Genomic DNA, 21,752 nt, shown 5'->3' with positions numbered 1-21,752 from the left:
ATCACACCAGTATCACACCTCTATTAATTGAAGCTAATTTTGGTTGTCTCTTTTACAGCTTGGAAAAAAATAGTAAATGATCACAGACACAGAATAGAGGGAGAGTGTCATTAAAATTTTTCAACACATCTAGTTGCTCAACTAGGACAAAGGTAGATTCTTTTAACCACAAATCTAATTAAAACAGCTTACATGGAGCATCTCCAGGGTATAGAGAAACAATATGGAAAACATGCATATTTAAAATCCCTGGATTAAAATCTAGCAGAGCAAATAATGCAAAAGAATGTGGAAATATTTCCAATTAAATCTAGAATCCTAATTATTTTTATATATTTTTTCAGGTAGGGTCTTAGGTTATTTGAGCACATTTAACCATTTTATCTTTGGTCTAAAAGACAGGTTTCCTAGTTGGGCCACAGAATCTGTAGATAACATTCAGAATGAGTAATCTGGTTGATATCATCACAAATATTACTTGATAGAAGAACTGAAGCTTTACATAATTTTGCTCCTTCTCTGGAAGATACAGGAAGATCTCACAATGAAGCACCTGCTGCATTTAAGCAGAAGTGACTGAAAATGCACCCCTAAATAAGGATCTTCCTCTCAAGCACTATTGTCCAAAGTGATACCTGAACAGTATCTAGCACTAGAGAGAGAATGAAATTACAGAAAACAATCTCAGCAGCAAAGATGGAAACTCAGGATAGAATAAAGACAACTGAAAGATATCTAAATCATGTTATGTGCTTAAAAAATAGCTCCTGGTGAAAAGAACCAGCAGAGAATAGTCTGATAGTAGCTGGTTCCTGTGTTCTTGATGTATTTTGGTTGGCAATCACATAGAGGAAGCTGACTGTGCAGATGCATTGTATATGACTGAGAAGACTCATAGCTCAGGTAAGATCAACTTTTGTTTTAAAACACGTATGTCTTGCACTTGACAACAGAAGAAAACCTAAACCTTGAAAAATGTTTGTAGCTTACCCAGGACTGAAAAGCTATTTGCAACTCTGAGAGGATTAGCTGAGATAGAAGACCAACTCTTGGTCAGTCTAAAGGACAGAAATCTCAAAGTGAAATTCAAGGACATTTAGAATTAGTTCTTTACAGGGAGAGTGTCATTTGCCCAGGAACAGCCCTCCTGCTGATCAGGCTGTAATTTCTGACCGCACAGGTGAGATTAAAAATGCAAAGGTATCACAGGAAGGGCTGGAGGCAAAAAGCAAGTGGAGCTAGTTCAATGTCTTTTTAATAATACCCGGAGCTTGCCTGAAGTGCCAAAACTAAGAAAATGTAATGAGGCAAAAAAAAAAAAAAAAAAAAACCAAAAACCAAAACAACAAATATAAGGGATTAAATTTATTTTTGAGAAAGGATACCAATAGCAGATTCAGCTGAATCACAGAAGGAATGGTGGCAGCACTGTGTCTGTATGGCAGCGTACACCAACTGCCTACAGTATGCTAGGGACTCAGAATAGGTGTATTTGCTCATTTCCAGAAATACATAGTTGAGAAACAACTTCATTCTCTAACCACAGAATGGAGATGGAGAAGCACCTTAGTTTGTAGAGAGGTGTCTACCACCTAAACTTGCATGCACCTACCTCCACCTAAATTCTCCAAGCAAATAAAGTCAGTTGATGTGTTTAGAACAAATCTAAAAATTACTAAGGCAACCTTCACTGACAGAAAAGGGAAGCTCACACTGGGCAGACAAAGCCAAGCCTACGTTAGTGGGACATCCAGTAGCTAGCACAATTGCCAACAGAGGCAGGACCCAGGCCTTCCCAGCCTGAGAATACTTGAAACCCACTGCTCCAGAGCGCCCTGCTTATCTGACAAGAGGCACGACTGAGACGGAGCTGCCTCTGTTCAGAGCGGGAAAACCAAGAATGATAGAGGCAAAGTGCTGAAGAGAGAATGAGCATGAAAAATGTTGATATGGTAGCTTTGTTCTTATTAATGGACCATTGCATACAGCTTTAAAATGGTTTTCAGAACTGGGACCAGCTTCCTGAATTCCCAAAGGAATTTGTTCCTCACTGGGCTATAAGTTGCATATTGGACATTTAACTTTAAATATAATAGTCTACTATTATAGTAGGCTGTAGTTTGCAATTTGCTACTATAATTTCCTAGGAAACCATCACAGTAACTTATGAAAGTCTAAGCATCAGGCCAAAATGCTCAGTCTGGTCTGCCTAAGCATCTGACTGTATCAACAAAAAAACCAGTAGTTTATAAATGCTTAAATTACATAGGTGGGAGAGGACAGGTCAAGGTCATACTTCTGTACTTTACATTTCTGATTTTTTACAGAAACAAAATGTGCAGGGCAGCTCTCCAAAGTTTTACATGTCATTCAGTTCTGGTGCTGACCTGCTTAAAAACTTGAACTTTATCCTCATGGAATGACTGAGAAAACTGTGAAGCTGCATTTTCCTTGATAGCTCAGTCCTCATCAAGAAACAACCAATTGCTGAGTCAGTAAGATTTTTAAAAAGCTTCTCTATAATGCAGCTCTAATACTGGATTACTTCCAGTCTACTTTTTTGACCCTTTGCTGAATTACATAGCATGGATTTTTCAAACAAAGCCTTCATTGCCTGCCATTAATCCTTTTGGGTAAGCAAATCAGCAAGCCTTTTAATCACTGCGATTGATGCAACCACTCCTAGAAAAGCACCACAAGCCATCTGCCAATTTCACAACTATCAGATCCATGAGTGAATGAAAGTACAAAATAAACAGCATGATACAGAATGCCACGGCTGAATAAAAAATTAGAACCACCATGGGAGAGACGAATTTCTACTTTATTGTACTACAATTCACAGAGCAGTTAAATCTCAACATATAATTTCTATTATAGTAGTCTTTGCTCTGAATCGCAAATCTGAGCTCAAACCCTTTTCTGTGTATTAAAAGAACAGAAGAATGCAGTCACATATGCAACAAATACGAGGTTTTCATAGGCTACCTTGCTCCTACTTCCTACTGCTTTATCTGAAACAGCACTTCAAAATAAAGAAAAATCTTTGTTGACTTTACACTTTTATGTTGCAATTTGTGTCCTATACAGTTAAATAAACTCAAAACTGCTTAACAGGCTATCAGATACCCCCTTCAAAATGATAGGCCAATCCTGTAGCAAAGTACTTGGTAAAGCTAGGCGCAAAACAAAACCTAGGGCAGGTCTCTTTTGAAATAGTTGAAGATGGAGAGTTGCAGTAGAGACAAGAAATCACAAAATCACAGACTCATAGAATGACTAGGTTGGAAGACACCTTCAAGATCATCAAGTCCATCCCATGCCCTAAACACCTTAACTAAACCTTAACTAACATAACTGAATATGGTGCTTGGTCTTTTTGAACACATCCAGGGATGGTGACTCCACCACCTCCCCAGGCAGGCCATTCCAACATTTTAAAACTCTTTCTGTGAAAAACTTCTTCCTAATATCCAACCTGTATTTCCCCAGATGCAGCTTGAGACTGTGTCCTCTCACTCTGACATTTGTTGTCTGGAGAAAGAGACTGATCCCTACCTGACTACAACCAGATTTCAGGAAGTTGTAGACAGTGATAAGGTCACCTCTGAGTCTCCTTTTCTGCAGTCTAAACAACCCTAGCTCCCTCAGTCGTTCCTCACAGGGCTTGTGCTCCAAGCCCCTCACCAGCCTTGTCACTCTTCTCTGGACCTGCTCAAGCATCTCAGCGTCCTTCCCAAACTGAGGGGACAAGAGGTGGACACAGCACTCAAGGTGTGCCCTCACCAGTGCGAGGACAGGGGAAGAATGACCTCCCTGCTCCTGCTGGCCACATCATTCCTGATGCAGGCCAGGAGCCATTGGCCTTCCTGGCCACCAGGGCACACTGCTGGCTCATGTTCAGCCGGCTGTCACCAGCACCCACAGGTCCCTTTCTGCCTGGGCTCTGTCCAGCCACACCATTCCCAGCCTGTAACACTGCAGGGGGTTATTGTGGCCAAAATGCAGGACTTGGCACGTGGACTTATTAAACTCCATCCTATTGGACTCTGCCCATCCATCCACCCGCTCTAGGTTGGTTGGTCACCATCCTCCCTCTGCATATATGGATAAGAATAATGTATCTATTTGCTTTTTTTAACGTACTTAGTTTTTCTTGAGAACATAATGGAGCAAACCCCTTAAAATATATTGGAATCTGAAATAATTGGAAAAAAATGTCTAACCACCACCACAACCCATACAAGCAGAACAAAAGACACAGTTTGATGTTCTTCTTGAAAGCACTGGCAACAGCACAAGCAGCAGGGGCCTCTATTGAGTCTCCCTGAAATTTGCAAAGATCAAGCCTTTTCAGTGTAAGTTCAAAATTCAGAGAGCCAGCTATTTAACAGTAGCAATCAGAAAAAATGGCCAGCAGTAAACAAAAAGTGTAAAATTATAATTGCTCCCTTCCTCTTCTCCCAGGGCAGAGATTTCCAGCTCCAGGAACAGTAATTGCCTCCAAAGTTTAGAAACAGAAGTTGATTAGGTATTAACAGGTTACAAATGACAGAAATAAACTTGCAGTAGGAAGACAAGATAGTGAGAAGCCAGAGACTTTCCTGCACTGGTTTGGCTAATTCCCACCAAGCCCCCAATTTTGGAAAAAAGGAGCTGCTCATCCCTCATCTGGGTAGGCTCACACCCAGTACTGTTCCTCAGGCTGAGGGAAAAGCCACCCCTGGCAGGGTAGAAGTAGGCAAGAGTCTCTTAATCTGATGCTTGACCAGTGGCAGCTTGAGAAAATGAGAATCAATGAGGAAGTTGCTAATTAAAAACTTTGCCTGAATACTGAGAAAGGAGTCAACCTGACCCTGGCAGCTTCTAGATGGATTCCTAAGGCAAAAGCAATCAGTAAAATGGCAGGGGATGAGACAGACCTGCAGTCCAGCTTTTGACAGTAGCATGTGGCAGCATCATGGAGAGCTCCACTGGCCTTTGGACTCTTCTGAGGTCCTCAGTGGTTCATGCTTCTCTGAGTAGTCAGGGAGAGGGCAGCCTCCTTTCTGGATCCTCACTTAGAACAGGGATCAGATGAATTGCGAATACAAGGTTTCCTGCACAAGGGTGAATGGCCAGAAGCTGCTCTATTTATGCTCCCATTGCTCAGGAACCTTCTGCTCAGCTGTGTCCGAGGTAGAAAAAACTGGAGAGGACAAAACAATGGGGGTTTTTTGGGGCTGTTTGTAGAAGGAGTGTGGAGTCTTTAGCTAAAATAATGTCCCAGGACTCTTTATTATCTGTATCAATGTACTGATAGAGAGCGCAGGCACGTTCTTACTAAAGAAAAAAAAAAATCCCAAAAGCATTAAAGGATTTTTTTTGTTTACATTTTTTCCCAAAAAGCATCAAGCCATTGTTGGTATTGTGAAAAAATTTGATCAGTGTTTTCAAATTTGGATGGCCAAGTTCTATAAAAATGAAAGCTGCCCTGATGACAGAAATATAATTAAGTTTCTGAAATCTGGATCCTTTGGCAATCAATTTAAGTGTGTGTTTCTGATGTGCAAGTGTGGACTTAGATGTCTTGTTTAAGTATCTCAGTAAGAAAATGCCAGCATGATTATTCAATGTCCAAAGCGAAGATCTTAATTAAAATTATTTTATCTAATTTCATGTCTTGAAGGACATTATTTGCAGAATACATACAAAACTTAAACCCACTAAAAACTGGTGCTATTCACTTAAAAGTACCTATAATTTCAATAGCAGAAGTGATTCAGCAGGCCAAGTAGCAACATTAATTGAGGAGAAAGCAATCCAGAAATGGATTTCTTTATTGGCAACAGTTTTGGATTTGTGCTGAACACAGGGTTGATAATGAAGAGCCGTTTTTGTTACTGCTGAGCAGGGCTTGCACAGAGCCAAGGCCTTTTCTGCTTTTCACACATCCACATTGCTGAGGAAGTTGGGGGTGCATGGGAGGCTGGCAAAAGACACAGCCGGGACAGGTGATCCAAAGTGACCAAAGGCTTATTCCAGACCATAGGACATGATATTCCTTATATCCAGTGGGTGGAAGAAGGAGGAAGAGGGAGTGTTTGGAGTGATAGCATTTGTCTTCCCAGATAGCTGACTAATACTGCTGACCCTATTTATTGCACAACTATAGTTTTTAATACCAGTTTGCTATATTTTAAGTTTAACGCTTATGAGGTTTACATTATTTATTTATTATCTTACTGGTTGCTCCAGGCCATTCCTGGAAATTACTGACCAATGAAATAAACAAGGACCACTGCAAGGTGTTAACCTTTCCAGATGTCAGCAGTACCTCTATGAAGTAATTTACAGAAGTTTTATTCTCATAAGAAATGAACAAAAAAATACCTTTCTGCTTTCTAATATAACTGTTTTAGAGAAGAGCTACAGTTTTGTTTGCTGGAACCCTTTCCTAAAGCCTTTGAAAGATGCTCCCAATGTGCTGGGTCTTTCTGAAGGCTTTAAGGTCTGAAATTTGGTGCATTCAGTCTCGATTACAATGGCTAAGGTCCTGCCAACAGAACCTGCTCTTTTAAGCATCAGGGGGGAAATATGCTTTGCTAAAGTGGGTCAGCTAGCCTGCTCCTACTGGGGCAAAAGCTTTGGTATATTCACAGAAGGACCAAACTATAACCTGGCTTTATGTTTGCTATTATCTCTTGAATCAAAGAAATCATCATTACTTTTAAATTCTGTGAAATATTTATATAAGGAAATCCAGAACGCTACTGTCTCCTACAGGCAGAGCCTCCCAGACTACCTCAATGGTCCTTCTACTTGCTGTATTTTCTCCCTATTTTACATTTTCTCAGTGCATTTTATCTTCAAATCCCCCATTCAACCACCATCTCTTATTCTTTCTTCAAAACAATAAGGGGCCAATTTTCACATTTTTGAATTTGAATTTTCAGTTTTAAATATATACCTTATTTAAGACTCCCTTGAAAGGTGAGAAAAAAATGAATTTGTGTTGCAAAGTTCAAGAACTGAAGTGCCAAGAGGTTGAAGGCCAAATCAACTAATACTCAAAAAAAAAAATATATATATATATTACCCTTGTAGACATGGACCAAAAATGTCTTGCTGTCACATTAAATTGAGGCATTGCTCTAACAGTGGAATCTAGTCTGGAGAATAGGGTGGTTTGCTCTATAGTGATTGCAACACTTATAAATATTGCAGAAGCATGAACCTTGTTCTACTCTCTTAACCCACACATCAACCAAGTCTTGTCCTCAACTCTGATAAGAGGAAGGGGAGACAGACAGACAGATACCCAGTGTAGATCCATGACTTTTGCCAAGTTAAACCTGCTCTAACACCCAGACAAGCACTCCTGTCCTGTCCACGAAGCAGCATTCCTCTTCCCCCTCCTACGTTTGACTCAGCATATAACTTTTGCAAAGGTTCTAAAAAATCTTGAAAAAAAATTAGCAATAACAGTAATCCTGATCAAACATGAGAAACAAACAAAAAAAAAAAAAAGTAGAGGAAGAATATCAGTTAAAGAGAGCATATTTGCTGGCTGGTTTGAGAAAAAATTTCCACACACTTCAAGCAGCAAAACCAGAGTAAGAATATGCAGGAAGCTGCCAAAGACAGCCCACGCCTACAAAACAGCATCCTGGTCTGTGTCACTTGTGGTCATGGCACTTTCATATACTGATCTAAAACCATGCTGAACATGGAAAAAGGAAGTTTGTCTTATGTCTGTACTCTCTGTTTAGTCTTTCTACCCTCCACCCCCACCATTAGTCACATAAAAAAAATAATTTAAGCACTTAAATAAAAATACTATATTTTGATATCCCTAGCTCCTGTAATGAACCACTACAAAACTATGATTAACAATCACTGTCTCCACATCTCAAGAGACTGCAATGCCTTTTATTCATGATTACTACTGAATAAAGTTACTTGGATGCTAATGGATGCATAAAACCCAATACAGTTGCTTTGTGAAATCTGAGGCACTGTTGTAAAACCATGAAATCCACTTCCCTATAGCTACTCTAAATGTACTTGAAAACACAGTGTATTTTTATGATAGAGTATACCATGCCAGAAATAGGGAAGATGAAAATTGCTATCAGATTAGAATTCCTATAATCAAGCAGTCTAGAAAGTCAAAGATAACCTATATAGACACAGAGATGCATATTTTTTACATTTTATATATTAAAGACTACTGAGAGGATGAATTTTGTGTATCAACTCTGAATCCTTTAAAAACTTTCAAACATACCCTTATAGTAACTGTATGACCTCGTAGGTTTGTTCCATTTTACATTACAATCATTTTCAATTGAAAATTAGACTGAATGAAAGAACCATCAGTCAGTGCAATTTTAAAACATTTTAAAGCATTATATAAGCATGAGTAAACCTGGTCTTTTCACTATGTGAACATGAATAAGATGTGACACTGTGGCAGCTACAGCAGATTTCCTTTACCTTCTTTGTAAAGGCTTTCCTCTATCACACCTGGGCTTCCATAGCCTTTTAACCAAGCTGCTGTAAAAACATGGAAATTACCTAGTCAGTCCTCTCTCGGATAGGCATTCCTCCCACATGATCTACTGAGTGCCACTGAGCCTATCTAGTGACTTACAAAGTCCCACAGTTCAAGTGCTGTCAACTGCGCTGATCACTCCTGGTATCCCAGAAAAAAAGAAGGCTCACTCATCTCTGTGAGTCAAGAGTATTTCCTACTTTGTCACTTGAGATATTATCTGTATTCCCCCAATATGTGTGGATAATAGGGCTGGGGATAGGCTCTAGCACTGCTCCATGATCATTTACTGTCAAAGCTGTAATTAATATCTTGTCTGGTGCTTTTGCCTACAAAAGGTAGCACGGGTGTGATTGAGGAATAGTCTGGTTGTAGCAAAATGCAAGGGTTGTTCTTAATAGCCTGTGTAAATGAGGACAAGATATTTTTTTGCAGGAAAAAGTATACTATGTAAGTACAAACTCTTTTATGCTACTTGAGCTTAATGCCAAGGAGTGCGGCTTTGCCCATAGATGCTTTCCCTACATAATTTAGTTCCCTGTAAATGTGCTGAACTCCTGGTGAAACATGGCAAGAAGGCAATAATTGAGTTTCAGCAATCAAGTTTAACTTCTGGCTGCTCTAACTGTGATTACTTCTCGCAATGGACAATTCTTTCTTCTGGACAATTTTAGGGCTTTGCCTTCCCCATACTACCTCCCCACAAACATACACATTCTCCTCTATTTCCTGTAAGGATTATTAACGAACGAGAAAATGTCATTGTAATAAAGCAATGTCTCTCAGCTGAAGGCCTTTGAATGCACAGTGACCACTTGGAGCCTGTCACTGCAGCAGCTGCCAAGCACCTATGACATAATTGTTGTTGTAAGCCACCCCAACAGCCAGTGAAGGTGACACTGCTGAAGGAACGTTGCAGTGCAGAGCTAAGCCCTCGAAATAAAGCGGCAGTTTACCAACCTGACACATTTTATTATTTTTCATAATCCCAAATGAGTTTGTTCAGTATGTGTTTCTTAACTTAAGATTCAAACAAATTTGTTTTTTTCATTAACCTTTCTTGATACTACGCCCTACTCATGCACATAGTTTTAATTGGTTTATTGACCGACCACCTTGCAGGTATGTGGCCCACACTATTCTCTTTAGCTATACTTTTTTCTTTCTAGAAAATATTAAGATGTTCTGTGGAAAAACCAGTAATCAAGAACAACCCATTCCAGTTTCATGAGTATGGCAGAAGCCAGCAACTGTACATTGGTATGGTCAGAAAGAGCCTTTGGGGATTGATTTTAATTTTAAATACTCCTCTCCATTTCTAGTCTATCTTCCTAATCTTCTATTATACTTCTAAATACACCCTTTTAATGAACATATCACTTCACTCTTGCATATGTACATATGCAAAACTATATATCAGCTGTCAAGCAAAACACTGTCAATGTCTTAAAATCCTCCTTGCAGAGCAGCTAGATCTCTGAAAGTAGGGATGTACATTAACCTTTTAGCATGGACAGAGAAAAAGAGGATGAAACTTTAAAAACTACACCTTTTAAAAAAGTAAATTAAAATTTTGGCTCAAAGATCCAATGTACAACTATGTACTGTAACTGAGGCAAAAGTTGCCATGAGTCATTGTCTTTAGCAAATTAATATAGATTTTAAGGATTACATGTATATCTTGCCTAGCAAGCACCTGCAGTAATTGAAGATGCTGCTGTTCCACAGCAATATGTTACAGCCTTGGTGCTGGAGGTCACTGCATTGACCTGAATTCTTCAGCCACTTTGTTTGAAATCCAGCAGCTTAGCCCAACCCACATTTTCATGACAATATAAAATAAAATCACTTAATTTTGCACTGTTGATAAACATTTTCATAACTAGTTGGCACACCTAAGAGGTTGCTTTTAAACTTTTGCAGCTGATTACCATGTGACATACACTTAAGATTTTAATTGTAAAAAGCTGAAAATTAAATACAAGATTAAAATTTGGAGCCAAATTTGCTTCTTCAGAAGCCAGGCTGATCTCTGAAGCATGTTTGGTCTAGTGTGCAGCTAGGATTGCTCACAAGTCTAGCCCTGGTGCTTCAGACTTTCTGACAACTAGCCCAAAATTAGTACACAAGTTAAAATCTCCCAATGAGGAAAAAATCCTTTTTTAACAGCTAGGATCTCATTACTCAGTCTCTTCCAGCAATACATTTCATTACTCAGTCTCTTCCAGCAATACATTCTAAACAAACTAATTTAAACAAAGAAACATGACGGTTATGGTTTGCCCTGAGGCAAGATATGGGTTGCAGAACTAAAGCTGTGACAATCTGTACAACATACATAAGTCTAAAACAAAGTGATGGAGTGAAATAATCAAGCATCTGAAAAACAAAAAATAAAACTCCATTCTCTACATCAGAAGTTATCAGGAGAGTACAACCAGCATACAAAGTTTGCATGATTGAATTCAACACATATCACATTCAGACTGATGGAAATGAAGATGCTTGTAACCATGTTCTGAATTGCCTGAACAGTTACTCTAGACACTAGTTTTCCAATAGTCAGAGTGGAGAAATGTGCTCGTGGCAGAGGACCTGAGGGAAAGAAACACTATTTTCAATTAATTACTTGATGACAACCTACACTCCACAGCATAATCACTTCTGTAAATTACAAAAGCCTTACTCCTGTTGTAATGACTTGGTAATAAGTCCAAATGCATTGGAGCATGATGCAACATCTAAACTATTACATAAAGTGTAAAAGATCATTACCTGGCTCAGAAATTATTATTGTAAATAGCATCTTGTGCAATTAACAATACCCAATGAATTTGAAAAGTGACAAGCATTTTTCATTCCACCTATACATTGCTTCTCTAACATTTACATATTACTGTGAAACAAAGACATCTTTATAGTTAGACCCCCCAAATCTTGTGAATTTGGAATGTATGCGTTTGAGCAAAAGAGAGCAGGAATATCTTCCCTGGATGTCTTTTGCCTGTTTGCTGTATGTTTTGAATTCCAGCATGTGATAACCTCAGACACTGTCTGAACTGGACAAACATTTGATAATTTCCTGCTTAGCAGAAAATAGTTCAGATGTAGGTTCCAACTGTCATACGCTATCCTTATTCTTCTTATCTATAATCAAAACATAATAAACTTGTTTCATCATAAAATAAATTTAGCGGAATAAGGCTTTTAGATTAGTGCATAATGAAAGCTGTGTTCTGTGTCTCTTCCTACAGGGCACAGGACAATTTCAGTTTTGAACATCACACAGTTGGTTTTTATAGGATTTCTGAGAATGAAAAATACATTTTTGTTTTGATACTTTATGGGTTTGGATCTTAAATCATCAATGTAATTGTCCTTAGTGAAAAGATAATATGATTACAATGACTGTGTCCAACTGTTAACAATAGGGTTCTCTATTTTCAAGAGACTGCCCTATTTTTAATGATAATTTATGAAAAGATAAAAAGATACCTAGCATTTTTCAATCCTTTTATGCTGAGCCCTTTAATGTCATAAAGTAATCAAAGTGACAGTTTCAGCTTCCTGTGCTTCACCAAAGCACCTCATCAATAAAATAACAAGAAAAGATTTTCTCCAATAGGAGAAAAATCTACAGCAAGTTCTCCTGCTCTTTTCCTAAGTCCAGGGATGCATTACTCAGGGGATAGTGGATAGGTGCTCATTAGAGTATTATTGCATTTAGAGAAGTTTCAGTAGCCTCTTGATTTTCATTACTTTCTTGTCCACCTCCTCCTTCTTAATGTCCCTTCATTTTTCCTCTCAGTGCATAGAAAAAACACTAAAAGCAATTACAGCCAATGTCGAGGCCTTTTGTTCTGTATTTCAATATTTCCACATATATGTGTTTCTGAAACAGAATGTTGGTACTCTAATTATAATACAATCACGGAATATTAACTTATTCCTTTAAATAATTTGTATTTAAATATTTTATTTCAGACACAAAATGCAGATCTGGGTCCTTAAAGAAATGTGAGGTGTTTATAGAGCTATATATGTTGCTTACAAATATAATGTAATGATATTTTGATCTTCATAACGCAGAAGGCCCAGAAGTAACATGAAATCAGATGTGCAAAAAACCCAGTCTTGACAATAGAGAAGTATTTTCTTTTCATTGTCGCTTTATCCAAAACCCAAATCACAGTCAAACGGAACATTTTCTGAGCTTTGAAAAAACTTGGCTAGATTTTTCCCATCAGCATTTTCTTCTCCTATGATCTCCAGATCACAGAAATATCAGACAAGTTATTGTGGCCAGACTGATGAAAAGCATAGGTTTCTTTTCAGTTATGCTTGATTGGTTTGTGGAGTTGGAGTCAATATCTGCACTGACTGAATGTTCCCCTAGATTTCTGCAAATATATTCAAATTGCTTGATATTCTTCCAGAAGTAACATTTGCACTCTAGCAAATGTCACTTTTATTAGCTAACACTGTCATTCAAAAATGAAGAAAAACAATACCTACTTTATACAAATTTATGGTCTAACCCACTACCCAATTTTCTTATAATGAAGAGCCACTCCAGAGACTTTAACAACCCTTTTAATATGTGACATGACTATTACCAAGACTGGGTCAAAGCCCTCTTAATTTCTTTAAGGTATTTCTGACTTGCCACTTCCTACCCCTACAGAGTAAATACCACAGAATAGCTGAAGTGCATCTGCAAAATAACTCATTTATGACTGCATTCTTAAAATCCCTCTGACAGGGCCACACAAGGTGTGTGAGACACAGACACAGTCAGTATACTTTTGGCAGTGACATTTCATGAGAAAATCTGACTGGACTACATCCCAAAATGGAGATTTGATAAAGCAAAGTTATGAAGCTCTGACAAACAGTTGATACAATCAAGTCAGTAACCTTCCCGGAGTCTCCCTTCAGAGTGGGTGCTAAAACCTTGTGAGTGCTTCTTCACTGAAAAATACGCCAAGATCACGGCATGATCCTGTGTACAGAAAAGCTGGGCACTGCACCACCTAAAATATAATCATTATTCTTCTACTCTTTGAATCTACAATTGTAGTTGTCATCTGAATCACATACCACACTATAATTTAAATGACCAACTGTCCACACCATATAGCTCATTAGGAACTGTGCAAAGCTGAACTCTTCTTCCTCTATTTCCTTAATTAGCTCAAAATCTGCTCCCTCTCACTGTTTTAATGTATATTAATGAAATATATTTTATTCATCTATTAATTTATTATGAAACTTTTATTTCAAAAACTGAATTCTGAAAAAAAGACCCACAGTTACTGTTGTTTTCAGTGTTCCGGTTTTTGATCATCTAAGAGTCAGAAAACTCAGTAGGAGATGCTTTGTACCAGGGAGCTAACAAGGGACTTTCGGAATCAGAGGATTTATCTGTAGTTAGTTGTGCTATCAATAAAACAACAGAGCTCCTGCTAAGGATGCATTTTGTTGGGGGCATGTAGCACAGTAGGAACACCATGTCTGTCTTTAAAGGTGACCTGAAAAAAAATATGTTATACTGCTGAGCTATTTATTATGGGGCCTGTTCCTTTCACAGCACAAAGCCTGTCACACTTAAAAATTACTCCAAAATGTTACTCCAAACATCCTTGTTTGAGAAAACCTGCAGGAAGAGCATAACATTACACAAAGAAAGATGGTCAGAAGACGTGCACCATACATGTTCACACACTGATAGATTACAAACCTTCATCAGGAAATGGTGGCACAGATCTTTTGCTATGCCCTTCATTGCTTCAATAGTGACACATTTTTGTAAGGCCTGTTGTGATTGAGCATAATGTCTACAAACTCAAAGATGGTAGATTTCGGCTAGATAAAAGGAAGAAATTTTTTACAATTAATTTGGTGAGACATTGGAAAAGATTGGCCAAAGAGGTGGTATTTATCTCCCACTGATGCTACATTAGGTAAGATGACAGGACCTTTTGTAAACAAATAATAAAGTATGTAAATAACTATTCATCTATCTTAATTGGCTACCTGGTTCTTCATTAGTTTAAATTCATACTAATCTCTTCTTTGGCTGAAGATAAATATCTTCACCATTCAGCTTTTAATTTGCTCAGTATTCTACTATCTTCTCCCCTTCAATAGGGATGAAATTATGAAATTATTATTAGAGATTAAATAGCTTTCATATGCACACATATGTAAAAATAATTCTTCTCTCAATGATATAGGCAGGTAGGCTGAATAGCAGCTAAGGTGTGTTTCATCCCAGGTGGAGGATGGCACAGCCTAAGTTCCATTTTAATTTTTTTCTTTTAAAGAGAGATAATCTTAACAAAGGGGAAAAATATTTAGGTGACAGAAAATGTAAGGATAAATACAACGTGATCTTACCAGGAGCTACAATGCATGTCTTTTATTCTGCGTTTTGGTAAATGCATCGTCTGTCTTTGAAATGGAAAAATATCTGATGAGAGCATATCCCTCCCAGAATGTGGCCCTCTCCACCAAGGTCATACAGTTATGAAGATGTTTTTCCTCCATTACAGCACATTTTCATTATGATTTATGACTGCAAAAACCTTTTCACATTAAGATTTGTTTGATTGTCTGTTTCTATTAAGGATATCATAATCATATTTTTCCATTTTCCAAATAAATGTTCCACACTGCCTAGCATCCTCCAGACTTGCACAGGAATGTGACAGTGATTAATTTCTGTTGCTGAACTCTTTATTTCCAATAACTAATTTAGGAAACTCAGTGCTTTTTAATAACTAAATGTATAAATTCTGCAGGGTATTTTTCTTTATATAATTGATAAAACATCTTCCTATAATACCTATAAATTATGACTGTATTATATAAATCTATCTCCTCTGAAATGTCCTGCAGGACATGGCAGTATAGGCAGCTACTGTGCACTGAGGTATAAAATTTATACTATGAAGAATAACACATCACCACAATACCAGAATTTCTCTGAAAAATAAATATAGAAATACTTTTTCTGCTATAAATTTATCTGGATGATAAAATTCTGATTAAATAATATATAATAGAAATAAATTATATATAAGGTTTTTTTGAGACTGCTCAATATCATCTTCCCATAGGAAATAGCAAAAGCACAATTTGCCTTGGGTTTTAAAAAGCAAATTAGACAAACCACTGGAAAATTGCTTGTGGAGAATAATGGCACAGTGGCACACAGAAGGACAGGTAACTTAATGGAACATTGCTAATATCTTCGAATTTCTCACTCACTGGTCCTTCCTTAGCTAAAACTATAATCACGCGTAGACAAACTGGAAGCAATTGCAAAAATAAATGGTAAACTAACACTCCATTTTTAAAGCAAGGTCATGAAGTTATCCTTCTTCCACATAATCCTTTCTGATTGCTGAGCCCCACATTAGAAAATTAGGACATTTTCTTGTGTGGTAATATATATTATATGTGCTTAAAACCACTTTAATGTTTAGAAAATAATTTGGTCTTGTTATGCCCTACTATTTTTGAAGAAGATATAGGAAGTTTTTTTTCAGGCAGTGATGAATCCAAGTCATAGTACAGATAGATAATCAGACTTTTGATCAAAGTAGCTAACAGTTTGGTTTCACCATTTCATTCATCTGTAAACCACTAAAGCCTCCAAAAATTATTTGTCAGCAGCCAAGATACACTAATATTTCATCAGGTTTTAATATCCATATATTTATGTTCAATTTTATTGCACCTTACAGGAAAGTACAGTCCAAATACTTGGGTTAATAAAAGTTAAGATGAATTCCCATGCAAACGTAAGGCTGAAAGTCATGATGAACAGAAACCCACTCTGAAATATTCTCTGCTAAGAACAATGTCTCTGGGCACTTGACCAGATTACAGAGGCGAGTAAAAAAAACATTCTTGAGATACTCAGCAGCTGTTCCTTATTGTATATTTTACTGAGATTAAAAGAAGACATTATTTCAGTAATGCATATAATCACAAGTATGGTATCTATACAGTGTGCAGGCAGGGTCATCACTTATTCATACTGCACTATCTTTGGTTCTGACTCAGCTATCCTTTATAGTTGCACAGAAACAGCAGGAGATAAGGAGGATACAAGGACACTGACACAGACCCTTCACTATATGATACTGGAAAACCTCTCCAGATTTTCTATCCACATAACCTTATATCATTTCTGTGCATGCTACAACCTACCATTTTATGTGTGTACAAAATTTTATTATTTATCAAAAAAACCCCACTAAGACGTTCCCGCCCAACAGCTCCTTTTGGACAAGACACAGGATAGCAGAGAAACTGTCTGTGAATATGCAACTAAATTTTAACAGCCCTGGAACAGAAAGAAAGGGTTGAACACTCCTAATCTATTGGCCATTACACAAAAATATTATCTACCAAAGGCCTAAGTACTTCTCAGACATACTTTTAATAGTATTACTGTGTTAGTCAAATTTCACAAGAAACTGAATTCAGCTGATGCTGTGAGGAGAATCAAGTTATTTTTTAGCATTCTGTCCTCTTGGAAATTATCATGGGATATATTAAGTGCCAGTCAATCACATCTTTCAGGGACTGAAAGTCTTCTTGGATATGACAAAGGTAATGTGTTGCATTATTTCTGTATCATAAAGCAATTTACCAGGCATGGGGTAGTGTAGTAAAAGAAAATTACAGTAATTCTCAAATTGACCAGGATGAATGTGCTCCTACCTTAAATACACACTGAGCATCACTGAAAAGAGAGGTCTGAATTCCAAACAAACCTCAACATGCCTCAGCCTGCAGCTGAACACACCCTCCTTCCTCTTCACTCTTTCTCAAAGGCGCTATGCTGGAGTTATCACAGGCTAGATGCTTTGTTGGGGTCAATTTTGCCTTATTACACACAGGCTATTATGTAGGAAAATTATAGTTTTCAAATTGCTGCAAGTACAAACACTACCTCGCTTTTGCAAACAATAATATAATTAGAGGCTATTATAAAATAATCAACTCTGAACCTTAATTCTGCATGTTTTCACTAAAAATGCACAGACTGTAATTTTTAAGTACTGTAATTATTTCAACATTCAAATAACATTTCAAGAAAATGTTTTATCCAATGCTGATTCAGAAAGACCCAACAACCTGAACAGTTGGAAAATCATAAAATAACTCAGTTCCTGCATGTGCCTTAAGATTTTACAAAGGAAATGAGCTAAAAGCTTTGAAAAAGACACAGATGGCACTTCATATCAGAATGTTACTAAAAGTAGCAATTAAAAAAAAAAGAGAGAGAGAAAGGAAAAAAAAAGATAATACTCCAAAGGGTAAGGAGTGATTTAAGGGGAATAGCAATGCTGGTAACAGAGATCTTTGAACAGTTTTCCAATGGCAAAATCTTTGGCTAAACAGTATTCTACAAAGGATGCAAATAATTGAAAATTTGCCAATCTTAACAATATTTAATATTTAGTTTTGCCTATAGGAATTTATTTGAGAAAGGACACTGTACCTCCACACCTTGTTTTCTTCTTTAATCCAGTACTGAAAAACAATGGAAGATATGTACCTATTCCCAATCCAAGGAATTAACTGGAATGATACTTCATATGCCTGATAGGTATCTACAGCTGAGGAATAAAGTAGCTACACAGAATACCAAATGTAAGGAAATACTATAAAAAACATATGTCATACAATTATTAGAAATTAGCAAATTCTGAAGCCTTCGCTTTCTAGGAAAGCCTAATAAAGACACTGAAGCATCCTATAATTTACATCAATAACTTAATATAAATTCCAAAATAATGTGTTTCCCTTTTAAGATCATATTATTTATTTTAACTTCAAAATAGAAAAGCAGTTCAGAAAAGTGCTTCTTCACAGTTAAATCCTGTCTTCTTCTTTTAAATGAGAACAGAAGAGACAAGAACCACAGTCTCAGAGTGCTACAGCCTGAGGCAGATCTCCCGAAAAAATCATTGCCAGAGCTCTTTGCTGACAAGCAGATGAAAGAATAGAGAAAAGAGTCACTGTGAATAACTGGAAATAGATTTAAGATTTAAAGGGTAGAGAAATTAAATATATTTGTAATTCTTTTTACTTACAGAACTACAGCATGCATTGAAAATAATTTAAAAACACATAAGCAAAACTACAGAAGGTGGATTTGAGAAATACGACACTGAAAATTATTAATATTGCCAGTAACTGCAGTAGAACTAAAAATATTCTTGAATTAAATTTATAAATATTCCTCTAAAGTATTAAGACCAGAAGTACCTCACAGCATAAGTTTTCCTTCTCTTTTTAGCAGCATTACCTGGCAGCAGCATGAACAGGATGTTTTGCTACAGCACTAGACTTTATTTCGTAATTAATAAATTAATTTATCCATAAGCATCTTGTGTTGTGACTAAAAAAATCCCAATCCCTTGCCTATTTCTGACAATGAAATTCCTGCAAAACTGAGAAAAAACAGAAGATGTGAAATTTTCCATGAGAGTGCACTAGGCTGCTAGAGCAGTGAGCTTGCTGTTTGCCACCCATGCCATGGCTACCTACCTATAGCATGGGACAACCTTGAAGCTGACAAGACAGCTGAGTGCTTAATCCTGGTAGAGCAAGATGAGTTCTCAGAATATTTTGGTCTCTATGACTGATGGCAGCACATGTGGAGGAGCTACCAGAGGAGAAATATAAAATGCCCTGTACTATAAAGCCTACTATAGGGCACTGATGTTCCACATGGCAGTAAAAGCTGGTTTAAAAGCCTTCCTGTGCTTTTCTGGGGAACATTTCATAACCAGTAATTTGATTTTAAAATATTAACACTTTCTGCATTTATGATGTACATATATTAATTAATATTCTTTATTTAATTAAAATCTGGCCAAAAGTTAAGTTTTCCACAAAACTAGACCGATGGTTGTCAACAATATCTATGGCAACAAGGAAAGAACTAAGCATGGAATAAATAACAAACCCTCACTTGTTTTCTCCTGAAAAGGCCACCACAGCAGTACATGGTGCATGCACACAAGGACAAATGACATCTGCTACTATCCTGTTCCTTTTGCATGCTATGACCTTTCTCTGACTTGACTGTTTTGGTCAAGAGTGCAAGCTCTGAATGGACCTTCCACCAAAGTGTGCATAATAAAGCTTTGGATAAGACCACTGCACTGTTTCCACAAGTGGTTTGACCTTAAACACAATTTTATCCAAAAGAAACTTGATCACCAGGAAGATAGAAGAATTTTAGAATATATAAAGAATTTAGAAATAAAACTGGACATTGCAGAACAGCTGCTCCACAAACCTTCCACAAATAATGCTGCTGTTCGGATTTATGTGCATCCACACATTCCAATCCAAGTTTTCCAAATATTTTTCTCTTTTTTTCTTCAGAATCATTACAGTTGAGCTGCTCAGTATTTTAACAGAAAATGTGGAAAAAAAATTGGTTTCATTTCCTGCACATTCCCTTTTTCTTTATGTCTTATTTGAAATTTTCCTCCATTCTAACTGTATTAATTACAGTTAGTTCCTCTTATTTCCCTTTGTTATACAATTTTTTATTGCTCCCAACTACCATTATTTTGTCATGTTGCAATTCCTGGCCCTATGATTAGACCTATTTCTACCTCCCTCTGTATTTCTCCAGAACAACCCCCATTGTTATCCAGCATGGTCCAAATCTTTCCTTTCTTCCATTTGTACTTCTTCCTAACACTGAAAATATTATCCCACTTTCACATTGTTATGTATCACTTCTACATTCTGGTTTTCTGAAATCTAAATTAGACATTTCTAGCCGTCTTCAAAATGATCCCTGAATGCCATGCTGGTACTTATACCTGCCCTTATTATGGGCTTGAGTTTAACTCCTTTCCTGATATTACTCTCAAGGTGACTGGACAACCAAAGAAAAAAACTACCCCAGAAATCCATCAGGAAAAGTGCAAGGGAGAAAGGCTGAATGAGCCCTTCTCTCACCATGTCAGGCTGAGCTCATTCTGTGATACCCCATGGGGGACACAGATAATAAATCAATAGACAATTCAGTAGGACAAAACAGGAAGACCAAAAAGTAGCATGAATATTATTCAGCAGGCTGAGTAAGCCACAGACAAAGTATTTTGGGCTACAGAAAGAAAACAAAAAGATGACTTTTTCTGGTGGACACAGAGAAGTTATCAGAATATAAATGTATCTCCTAGTTGTGAAACATAAAATTACATAACTGAATAAGAGCACAGCCTGTCCTCGTCAGATTTCCAAACTAAAGGAAGGAAGAGAGCTTGCACTTCTGTTTCTGCTTTCACTGCATTGACCATCACTGACAATCTGGAAAAGGACAATGAGGGCAGTGTCCTGATGTATTTTAACTGCTGTTTTCATGCAGCGGATGAGAATATTTTCCCAGAGACATAAATGAAGATATTTTCAGAATTATTTAAGTAAGATGCTCCTGTGCACACAATTCTTATTCCTGATTTAGAGCATAAAAAGTGCACCTTGGGATCAGCTCAGAGAAAACACAACATTCCCAGAGTTCACCTTGTGGCCTAACAGAGAGTTAAAACCTTCTATGTTTACTGTAAGGAGTTTACAACTGTCATTTAATAGCTCCCATATTTCAGTTTTTACAATGGAAAATAAAAACATCACAATGAAGGATAAATTTATGTTTTCTACAGGTTTCTCATTTCAAGAATTGTTTCCAACATTGCTAGAAATGCGTGCTTATCTGTGGCACATGCTAACCTTTCATCTTCCTTCTTATATATAATTGAAGAATAATACATGTTTCTGCTGCTAAATTTTTTAAGCACATATGAAAAAAACACCCCTCAAATACTATACTACAGTACAGGACTAGAAGACATAGTAGCCTTAGAAGAATAACAAGCGAAGCAGAAGGAAAGTTGGGATTAGACTTTGCTTGGTTTACTCAAAGGACAAGCATAGTAATATTTACAAGCTGTGACATCTGACTTAATTTTATTTCTTGTTGGCTAGAAAGAAGAAATTGCTTCATTTCATTTTCAGCAACCTAGAATTTGATTCACAAGATTATAGGACAGCTGCAGCACATTCAAAGATAAGCCTTCATCTTCTAAAGAGAAGTTTAAAAATGTAATGGGCCCTTCCTTGTAATGAATTTATATTTTCATTTTTGAGTAAATAGTACCACCACAAGAGA

General features: G+C 37.1%; 1 protein-coding gene and 1 long non-coding RNA gene across 4 annotated transcripts in view; both read right to left on the bottom strand.

Annotated features, from left to right (window-relative positions):
* Positions 1 to 21,752, bottom strand: part of LOC110468846 (SAM and SH3 domain-containing protein 1) — a 526,394-nt gene that overhangs the window by 366,638 nt on the left and 138,004 nt on the right. The window lies entirely within an intron of this gene.
* The window catches only part of LOC146767926 (uncharacterized), a 130,033-nt gene continuing 113,346 nt past the window's right edge, over positions 5,066 to 21,752 (bottom strand). The window contains exon 2 of the long non-coding RNA XR_014953811.1: positions 5,066 to 21,752. This exon is cut by the window's right edge and continues 22,300 nt beyond it. This is a non-coding gene — a long non-coding RNA (uncharacterized LOC146767926).

The sequence above is a fragment of the Lonchura striata genome, chromosome 3, assembly GCF_050655825.1.
Source record: "Lonchura striata isolate lonStrDom1 chromosome 3, ASM5065582v1, whole genome shotgun sequence".
NCBI lineage: Eukaryota > Metazoa > Chordata > Aves > Passeriformes > Estrildidae > Lonchura > Lonchura striata.
The sequence above is the reverse complement of the archived record's forward strand: the minus strand, read 5'-3'. Positions and strand labels throughout refer to the sequence as shown.